Source organism: Zosterops lateralis (assembly GCF_965231275.1).
Source record: "Zosterops lateralis genome assembly, chromosome: W".
Lineage (NCBI taxonomy): Eukaryota > Metazoa > Chordata > Aves > Passeriformes > Zosteropidae > Zosterops > Zosterops lateralis.
Genome location: NC_139801.1, coordinates 11191127 through 11201848, shown reverse-complemented (window position 1 = coordinate 11201848; position 10722 = coordinate 11191127). Strand labels below are relative to the sequence as shown.

The window sequence follows — 10722 nt, the reverse complement described above, 5'->3', positions numbered from 1 at the left end:
CAAAGCACACATGGGAGAGATAAAGGTGAAGAGGTGAACATCAGAAGACCACTACCACGGCCTGGAGACCACCACCACTAAGGACTGAGCATGCCCAGAAGGGCGTAGAGTAATTACCATATCGAGCGCAGATGGGTGGGGTCAGGGAATTAATATGTATGAAGGAGGACCACAGAATGTCATGCATATGTAAGACCTCAGGGAATAATAAGGAGGGCAAGTTCCCTGGTGGGTATGCATGTCTTTGGTGAAATTATTCCCCATGCATCTCGACGTCGATAAATACATATCGGTCTACAACTACTATTAGTTGTGGAGTTCTTTCCGCGGAGTTTCACCTGGTATTTCAGCACTCAGCTTACTGGTATAACTTCAAATGGTTTTTATTTTATTGTGTCTGTGTGATTTCAGAGCTAAGACATCTGCAGAGTGCACATCTAACACACGGTTTCTGATCCGCAGGTGAGCAATGTGATAGTAAAGCACTGCCAGCCCATGAATTTCCTGAAGAAACTCCCTTTCCACCAGGACCAACATGCAGAGCAACTACTCCCTGGTTGTCACCACCAAGGAAAGTCTCCAAGTCCTGTCTACAGCACTGACAAACTCATAGGCTGTGTCACACTCATCCCCTCCCTGCTCTCTTACCTTTTCAGACTATCAGTTTTCACTAATTCCAGCTCTCTTCTCTGTGGTTTTTGTTATTGGCTTGTTTGGCAACAGTATGGTGGTTGTGGTGCTCTGTCATCACACTGGTCCCAAGACAGTCACTAATATCTACATTTTCAACCTGGCCATGGCAGACCTGGTGTGCCTGGCCACCCTCCCCTTCTAGTCCACCTACTATGTGCAGGGATACAACTGGCTCTTCGGGTCTCTCGTGTGCAAGATCTCCAGTTCTGTCCTGTGTCTGAATATGTTTGTGTTGTGGTTTGAAAGCAAAACGAATGAGAGGCTCCAAGTCAGAGATATAATTTAATAAGGAGAAAGGTAAAAAGGTAAAAATAAAATAAAATAGATGCAATAACACAAAGGATCACTGACAGAGTCAGAATACAACCTGAGCAGGATGGTGGAAGCAGTCCAGGTGAGGTGCTCTTCCTGAAGCAGTGATCCTGTAGAAAGGTCTGGGAGCTCTGGTCCTCTGGGAATCCAGTGGGTAAGTGCCGCTTGCACTGTCCCACATACCAGCTTATATCCAGGTGAGAATGCTTGGCTCCTCCCCCTGGGCAGAGCATCTCACAATAGGATGAGGAGTGTGAAGTGGGTCCTTGATGGCCCATTAAACAGAGATAACCCCTGGAGGGAGTTACCTGTGAGTCATGGGCCAGGCGTTAATGGGCCATTAGCAGAAGACACCCCAAAGGTCATTAGCAGAAGACACCCCAAAGGCCATTAGCAGAAGAGGCAGGGGGCTTGGGAAAACAATCGCCCACCTGGTTTCAACAGTTCATGAAGATGGTGATAGAATAAATACTTTGTGTACATCCTACACTGCAACCCAGGACAGTTTGCAAGTATTTTTTTCATTACGTGCATGAGCATGGCCCGGTACCATGCCATTGTCCATCCTATTCACTCCCAGAGGAGAACTTCACAACAAGCTTATTTTGTAGCATTGCTTGTGTGAGCCCTCACCTGTTTGTCCTCCCTCCCAACTTTTTATTTCTGAGACACTTACAATGTTGAAAGCTTGGAGGTCAATGCTTGCATTATGGCCTTTCCTTATGAGAACTATGCAAAATGGTCTGTGGCAACTGCCTTCCTGAAAAACATCCTCAACTTCTTCATCCCTTTGGCAGTGATCACCACCTGCTACATCTGGATCAGGAGGCACTTGCTTAAAACACAGGAGTTTGGGAAAAGCAGGCAGAAGAGGGACAAAGTCCTAAAGCTGGTGGCTGCTGTTGTCATGGCCTTCCTGATTTCCTGGCTGCCATTCCACATTTTAATGTTTTTGAATGCTTTGACTCACATGGACATCATTAACAGCTGTGAGGTGATGGGGTGTTGTCCCTGAATTTCTTGCCTTCAAGTGTTTGAGTCTTTGCAGCAGCTTCTCACGCTGCTTCATGTAAACAATATTATATTCTTAGAATTTATCTGTATGTTTTGCATTCTTGTTCTCTGAGAGAGAACTTGACTGATGGTCATATTGACCAATGGAGTCAGGAGGTTGTAACCTTCTTGGGCCAATCTTGGCCCTCTGTACAAAATGTATATAAGCCTATTGGAGTCAGATAATAAAGAGCTTTCCATGTTTCACCAAGCTGCTGCCTGCTTTCCTCTGTCAAGGTCCACTCCCACGTCACAACGTGTTGCCCCACTAGAGGCTGGGGTAACAATGGGGGTCTTCGACACAGTGCTGCCGTTCAACATCTGCATGGCCTTCACCAACAGCTCCATCAACCCCCTGCTGTACTGCTTCATTGGGAACCAGTTCCAGGAGAAGCTCCACTGCCTGTTCAAGAGAAGAGTTTATCAGTTCAACAGCCATCGGGAGAGCTCCTCTGTGAGGAAGGGCAGCTGCTTCAGAGATGCCAAAACCCCCATGGGCAAAGAAGGGAAACCTGAGTCTTTCATGTAGGCACTGGGGCATGATGTGGGGTGATGTCAATGCAGCTGGATGTCCCTGCAGTGGTGACATTCCCATCTCCTCTTCCCTTTGTTTTGTGCCCATTCATTCACCAGCTGTTTGAAGGAGAATCTGTTTTTGTCCTACATGGGGATTTATTCCTCCTTCCATTTTACAACAATGTTGGGAAAGATGAGACAGGAAAAGCTTACAGATATGATTGCCTGGCAAGAAATACTAAAAATATAAAACCTGTGAGTGAAATAGAAATGAAAGCCAGCTTTGAGATGTGATCATGGCAGGCAGGAAGACGGTGATTAGCTGGAGATAGAAAACAAAAGGACTCAAGGGAGTAGCCCTGCCAAGGTATCAGGGAAAAGGTAGATAAGAAAAGTAGTCTTTAGAGTTTAGAATATAGGATGATATGGTAATATAGTAGTTCTCATAGGCTGCATGCAAAGTTTGTGGGTTTTGTATCTCACGCCAGGTTGGTCACTGTAAATTAGAATATTCAACACAAAAGGAGATATAATGTATTGTAACAAGATCCTCGCTCTCTTAGCTCTCTTACCTCTCTTATCTCCCTTACCTCCCTTACCCCTGCGATCTATCTTACCTCATACCCTCTCTCTCCCTCTCTCTTTAGGGCATCCCTTCAGCTGAGGCTGGTGGCTGAAGGCAGGCCCTTTTTACCCACGACCCTTGCAATAAAACCATGTGTTCCTAGAATATCTCAGGTCTGCAGAGTTCCTTCTCCCTGCCGTCCATGGATGCTCCTACACAACAAGGACTCAAGTTTTACACAGAGGGAAGGTTCTGACAAATAACTATATTGATGGCATTTTAAATATCAGCTTTTTGTATTGCTGAGATCAGGCAAGTGTTAAGTGTAACACAAGAAGTCTAAATATACTGAAGGACCATGACACCATAGCTACAATTGTATAGGGGCTGAGTATTATACCATAAACTGATTTTCTAGAAGAGATTTTCACTAGAGAATGTTTAAATAAGGCAGTGCAGATTGTTATAAATGCAAAGGCAAATTTCAGGTTAATAAATGACAATTTATTAATAACAGAATATCGAGCACCTGAAAAAGAGAAAAACCACAATAATAGGAAATTGTCAGCGCGCGCTGGGTGGATAGAGGTCCGCACCGATGTACCAGACGCCCTAGTCCACACCAGTGCAGCTCTCAGTCCACCGTTTTATAGGAATTTTCTGCCCTTAGGCAGTCCCGGTGTCCAAGGTGGGTTGAATAGTCCGGATTTCTTTTCGATGGCCCTCCCGGACCTCATCAAGTCTAGTTGTCTCATTCCGGGAAGGCTCCTTTCTTATGTCAATTCCAAGAGTCTGTCTTATGTTGATTTCATTCCGCTTGTGGCACCAGAAGGTTGATGAAATTGGCATCGTCGTCAGGAAGGAATTTCTCCTTGCCTTGGCGAGGAAGTGATTCTTATCAGGGTTGGCCAGTGTCTTTTGTCTAAGTTGATGACCTTCGTCCTGTCTTTGCAACTGAGATTAGCAGGCTGAGAGAGAACGGTTACCCTTCTATTGGATTTTACAATTTTACTTTAGCTTTGTTTCATTATACATCGAATTATTATTTTATACACGAATTTTTACCCTATTTTTATCACAGTCCCCCACCTAATAATTCATCAAATTAAAAATTCGCTTTTTCTCCCTTTATTGACCTCAATTTTAGTTTAAAAAGTCACATTCTTCCCAGTCCTCCTGGGAGGATTCATCACCTTGTTGGAGCTTCCGCTCCTTTTCGAATTCCTTTAGGGCCTCTGCAGCCCTTCTTTTACCTTTTTCTTCCTCAAGTTTCATTATTTTGGACACAGTTTTCCCTTGTGCTGCCTCTGGATCCATGGGAAGGGATGCTATTTGCATCCCTTGGACGACTGAATGTATCAGTCGAATGAAACAAGGGATCAGACACGGGAGGAAGACAATGCCTGCAATGGAGCACGTTATAAAGAATATTACCTTCTTCCACCATTCCCCCTGTCCGAACAGCTGGTCCCACCATGAAGCCTGAAGAATTGAATTCCACTTCTGGACTGGCACATGTGCCACCTTTTTGATTTCCTGTGCTAACCCTTTGATAGTCTCCCCATAGTCATCGATTTCGATGCAGCATTCTGATTCATTGAATCTGCCGCAGACCCCTCCTTCCTCTGCTAGCAGGTAGTCCAGGGCAAGCCGATTTTGATACACAAAAGCCCTCATTTGTGAATGCTGCTTTGCCAGGAGTTCCAAGGCCTCTGAGGTGTGGTTGGAAACCACTTCTACCACTGCTTGCAGCCGAATCAACCTATTCAGGAGGTAAATAGGTGTTCGATATCCCCAACTGCCATCGTTAGCCCAGGTGGCTGGCCCATAATACTCAATGATTCTTTCAGTGGGCCACTCCTCCTCCCCCCATTTCTGGTTGCCTCCGGCTATGGGTAGCACCCGTCTTATCTCCCTTCTCTGTCGGTTTAATGTTTCGAACAGAGGAGCTCCTAACAAACTGCTTTCGGCTCTGGGCAAGGTGAAAAAGAAGGGTCTTATCATTCCTAGGGTACAGGACCCCTTCCATTTCCGGGGAAGTTCGCTATAGGCCTTCTTTCCACAAATCCAATATATCCCATCTGGAGCTTTCCAGCCTATATTGGTTCTACCCGGCTCGTCCCAGTACTCTCTCAGTCCCGCTAGTGCCTGAAATGGATTAGCCCCGGGACTTTTGTGCCAACAAAGTCCCATAGTCTCAAACCACTCACAATCTTTTTCTCGAATTTGGCTCCAATATCCGGAGGGTGGTTCAGGTTGCCAGACCCGTGTTTTGTCATTCACCGTTAGGGTATTTATGCAAGGAGTATAACCCACCAGGTCGGTGAACTCCTTCCCCTCCCGGCTGATGCAGATAGTTCCTACTATCCTTTTTTCCAAAATCCATCCCTCCGGTCTCTTTACTATTTTTGACAATTTAGAGCTTTCCCATTTTAGAAGTTGTTCCGGGGCTAATCCTTCTCCTTTCCAGGGCCACCTTTCGGCTGACTTTAATCCCCCACAAATCCAGCAATCCGTCAGCCCCAATTCAGTGGCTATCTCCTGCATTAGTTCTACAAAGAGGTTTTGGTTAGGGGCCGGAAATCCCCCATCCCCGTACTGCCTTTCCAATTGCTCGTACTGTTCACTGAGCGATTTCAACCTTTCCTGCTCAATTCTCCTCTTTCTGGCCTCAGCTTCCTTTTTCCTGAGTTCCAATGTTACCTGTTTCATTTTACTTTCAGGGTCCATCCCTTCCTCGTCCCTTGAAAAACAAAAAACTTGGTCAAACTGCAAACACACACGCTTATCTCCCGGAGGTAATAACTCGAAAATGATGGGTTCTGAGTCCAAGAAACCCGTTTCCTCATGTTTGAGATTCCTCCCTTCCCAATACAATTTTCCACCCATATTACATATTTTTAGTTTCGCTTTGTCGTAGCACAGGGGGTTCACCTTATAGTAGGCAAGGAAGGTAGATTGCCTTTTTCCTCCCATCCATACAGTTTTGTTACATTGTTGACATGTTGGTACCGGGTAAGGAGTTTCGAGTTCCCGCCTTCGTCTAACGAGTGAGTGAGCAGGATCCCTGAACAGCCCGCCCTTAGGACTTGCCCCTGAGCGTTGGCACCGGACCCTTCCTTCTAATTCACAAAGGTGAAATCGAGTGCCATTAGCCCAACAATCACCCAACTGCCTTTTTAGAGGACAATCCATTATCGGCCCGGTTTCTGGTGCTGTTAAGCACCATTCACACTTCGCGGGAGGATTCTCCCCCAGGAGCGCCCCTGGAAGGGCCCCCTTGGCCCAGCACACGGCTAGGCTCAGGACCGTCAGGATTCCCCACCGAAAAACCCCTCTGCCTTGCCCATCGCCCGTATGGGAACATACGGCAGGGTAAACCATCTTCTCGACAGCAAGGGTTTGCTTCAGGGGCCCGTGTGGTCCTGATGGCAAACCTTCTCTTATAGGTTGCCCACCGGGATAATTTGATTGTATCTCCTCGGCAAGGTACCTTGATGGTCCTCCGGCACTCAATTGCTAAGGGTTCTGCTTTAGCGTCCAATTTTCCCTTTATTCCCTTTTTGAAAATCTGATACCACTCAGGAGAATCTAATTCAAAAAGTCCGGCCCGAGTGGCAAGTACTAAGAGGCGGTCTGTGTTAACCTGCTCCTCGATTAGACAGTTAGTGCACAAACCTTTAGGTCGACTCCCTCTCCAACAATGGGTGACCCAAACCTGTTTACAGTACACGCATTCAAAGTGAATGAAAGGAAAGCACTCACAACCTGGGGTATTACAACTTATCTGGTCGGTCATCTAGGTTGACGCCTGAGTTTGATTTTGAGCTCTCCAGGAGGGGTGGTGACCTTCCAGTCCGAGGCTTTTGAGTCCTCGATCTTTTTCACCCTTGATGAATGAGTCCAACCCTTCTCAGTGGTTCGAACTGCGGTGTCAGTCGTGAGTAGTACCAGGAACGGTCCTTCCCACTGCGGGGCGAGAGGAATCTCTTTCCAAGTCCTGATTAACACTTTATCTCCGGGCCGAATGTGATGAATCGCAAATCCGAGAGGGGCACTTTGGGGGATGAGTCCACGCCTTCTGAGCTCCTGTAAATTTTTGTTTACAGTGATGAGATAAGGTTGTAACTGCACATCCTCGACTCGGGGATGTCCCACAGGCATTCCGTGTTTGTATGGCATCCCATACAACATTTCAAAGGGGGACAGTCCCGTATCAGAATGAGGCATGGTTCTTATGTTCAACAAAGCAAGGGGAAGGCATTTTACCCAACACATCTTAGTTTCCAGCATGAGTTTTGCCAACTGAGTTTTTAAGGTCTGATTCATTCTTTCTACTTGCCCTGAACTTTGAGGGTGCCAGGGGGTGTGATATTGCCATCTGATTCCCAAGGCCTCGGTTAATTGTTTTATGATTTTCGAGGTAAAATGAGTCCCTTGATCTGAATCTATGCAATCCACGATTCCGTACCTGGGGACTATTTCCTCTAATAATACTTTGGAAACCGTTTGAGACGTGGCTTTTGCCCTTGGGTACGCCTCTACCCAATGTGTCAATTTGTCCACAATAACCAATAAGTACCTATATCTCCCGACCTTTGGTAATTCAGTGAAATCCACCTGGATCCTTTCAAACGGCCGGTATGAAAGAGGACGACCTCCCCAAGCCGCTTGTCTGGATCTGGATCGATTCACTTTCTGGCAAGTCACGCACCCCTGTACCTCTTGTTTTGCCAACTCAAAGATCCCCTTGCACCCAAAGAATTTCAGAAACTGGTCAGCCAATGCCCGTGTTCCCCAGTGGGTCTGTTCATGCAGGCGTCTCAGGATCCCTCTGGCCACACCTTTCGGGACCAATTCCCTTCCATCCGGCAATTTCCATTTTCCCATCTCCAATGCCCCTCCCATCTCCTTAAATCCTTCAATGTCCCTTTCAGAGGGACATATTTGGATTCCGGAGTTTTCCTCCCCAATCACCTCGGGGATTCTTACTGTGAGTAATGCTGCCCTTTTTGCCTCTTGGTCAGCCAGGTTATTCCCACGCGTCTGAAATTGCAATCCGATCTGATGCCCTTTCACATGCACTACCGCAATCTCTTTTGGTTCCCTGATTGCCTCCAAGATTTGTCGAATCATTTCGCCGTGGACCAAACCTTTCCCTTTTGTGTTTATCAAGCCCCTTTCTTCCCAAATTTTCCCAAAAGTGTGAACCACCCCAAACGCATACCGAGAATCAGTGAATATGGTCCCCTTCTTTCCCTTTAACCCTTTGAGAGCTCTCAGGAGAGCATAAAGCTCACAAGCCTGGGCCGACCATTCGGGTCTTAGGGGACCCGATTCCACCACTCTTCCTGTTCTGCCGTCCACCACTGCGTATCCTGATTTTCTTTTCCCCTCGACTACTCTTGCCGACCCATCCACAAACCATTTCTCTCCCCCCTCCAATTCCTGATCCTCCAAATCTGATCTTACTTTTGTCTGAAGTTCCACGATCTCAGCACAATCATGCAACAGTTCCTCAGAAAGGTCTCCAAACATGAACTGTGCAGGGTTTTGTGCCGAGGTGGTTTTCAACTCCAATCCTGGGGAGCTGATTAGGATGGCTTCATATTTCAGAAGCCTGGAATCGGTCAGCCACTTTTCCGCTTTTTGTTGCAGAATGTTTCTCACATTGTGAGGGGTGTAAACTACCAGAGAGGCTCCGAAGGTAATCTTTCTCGCCTCTTCCACCAGGAGTGCCACTGCAACTATAGCCTGCAAACACGTAGGCCAACCTCGACTCACAGGATCCAGGATTTTTGATATAAATCCTATGGGTTTCTTTTTGCTGGCCCATTCCTGAGTCAGGACTCCCTGTGCAGTTTGCCCACTAACATCTACAAACAACTGGAATTCTTTATTCACATCTGGAAGGGTCAGTACTGGGGCTGTCATGAGAACCTCTTTTAATTTTTGAAAATCTAATTCATCCTGTTCGGTCCACTTCACCCTGTCGGTGTTTAATCTTTCATACAGAAATTTTACCTTTTCGCTGAAACCCTCAATCCACTGCCTGCAGTATCCCAGGAGCCCTAATAATTGGCGTATCTGCCTTTTAGTTTTTGGCGCGGGCAATGCTATAATTCCCGCGACTCTCTCAGGGTCCAATTTCTTTTTCCCTTGGGACAGCCAATGCCCCAGGTACTTCACTTCGGGCTCCGTGAACTGCAGTTTGGATTTTGAAACTTTCAGACCCTTAGCTCCAATAAAGTTTAACAATTCCACTGTGCATTCCCTCACCCGCTCCTCTGAAGATCCTGCTATTAGCAGATCATCCACATACTGCAACAATTTCGTCCCTGCCTTTGGGGTAAACTGAGTCAAGAGGTGCTCCAGGGCCTGCCCGAATAGATTAGGGGATTCTACAAATCCTTGCGGAAGCACCGTCCATCTCAACTGCTGTTTTCTGTTGGTATCGGGGTCCTCCCACTGAAAAGCAAAGTAATCCCTGCTTTTCTCATCCAAAGGGCAAGTCCAAAATGCATCCTTCAGGTCAATCACACTATACCACACATCCTCAGGCGTGAGCCGATTCAACAAAGTATACGGATTGGCCACTACCGGAAACCTAGTCCTGGTTCAGGCATTCACTGCCCTCAAATCCTGAACTAACCGATAGCTTCCATCTGCCTTCTTTACAGCCAGTATAGGGGTGTTATGGGGGGACATGCATGGCTCTATTGTTCCTCCCCTCAAGAGGTCATCGATAACCTGCTTCAATCCCTTTCTCCCTTCCAGGGGAATGGGATACTGTTTGACCCGTATAGGGTCCTCGGAGTTCTCGATTATAATATGAATAGGGTCTATTTCTAGCTTCCCCACCTCCCCTTTAGAGTGCCATACCTCTGGATTGATGTCTGCCTCATCCTTCTCAGTGAGTTTAAACATTTTCACCACAAGATCGGAACTTCTTACAACTATGCTAATTCCAAGAGCGATGATCATATCTCTCCCTAGCAAGTTGTAATCAGCTTCCTCTACCAACAACAAATTCCCTAGGCAGACTTTGTTTTCTGATTCAATCTCCACGCTTTCTATCACAGGTACTCTAAAGGGATCCCCTTTTGCACCCACCACCACAACTTTCTCCTTACCGACCGTGCACCCTATTGGTAGATTTTGTAAAGTGCTCCTTTCTGCCCCGGTATCCACCAGAAAAACGGTTTCTTGACGCTGGGGACCTACTTTTAGTTTTACCAGGGGCTCGTTAGATGTCCTGGTCCCCAAGGTGAAGAGCCCCTGACACCCCTAATCTTCCTGAAATACTTTTTCATCTTTCATTCTCTTTTTGCAGTCCCTCCGAAGGTGTCCTACCCTTTTGCAATAGTAGCACTCGGGCAGTTCCCTTCTTGTGTCTGGGGCTGCTTTTCGGGGGCCTTGAGACTTTCGGGGTAAGGTTTTATATTTCCCCGAAGCCTGTTCCTGTCTCTGGACCTCCTTCACCGCAGCTACCAAAACCTTAGCTTGTACTTTCTGTTTTTCATCCTCCCTCCTCATGTATATTTTCTGGGCTTCCCGCAACAATTCCTGCAAGCTTTTGTCCT

General features: G+C 46.7%; 1 pseudogene across 1 annotated transcript; it reads left to right on the top strand.

Annotated features, from left to right (window-relative positions):
• The first annotated feature begins 535 nt into the window (after nucleotides 1-535).
• On the top strand, nucleotides 536-2587 carry LOC310922077 (type-2 angiotensin II receptor-like; annotated as a pseudogene). The gene is made up of 3 exons: nucleotides 536-919; nucleotides 1511-1999; nucleotides 2342-2587. The product of its transcript is annotated as a type-2 angiotensin II receptor-like (transcript).
• Nucleotides 2588-10722: the final 8135 nt, after the last annotated feature.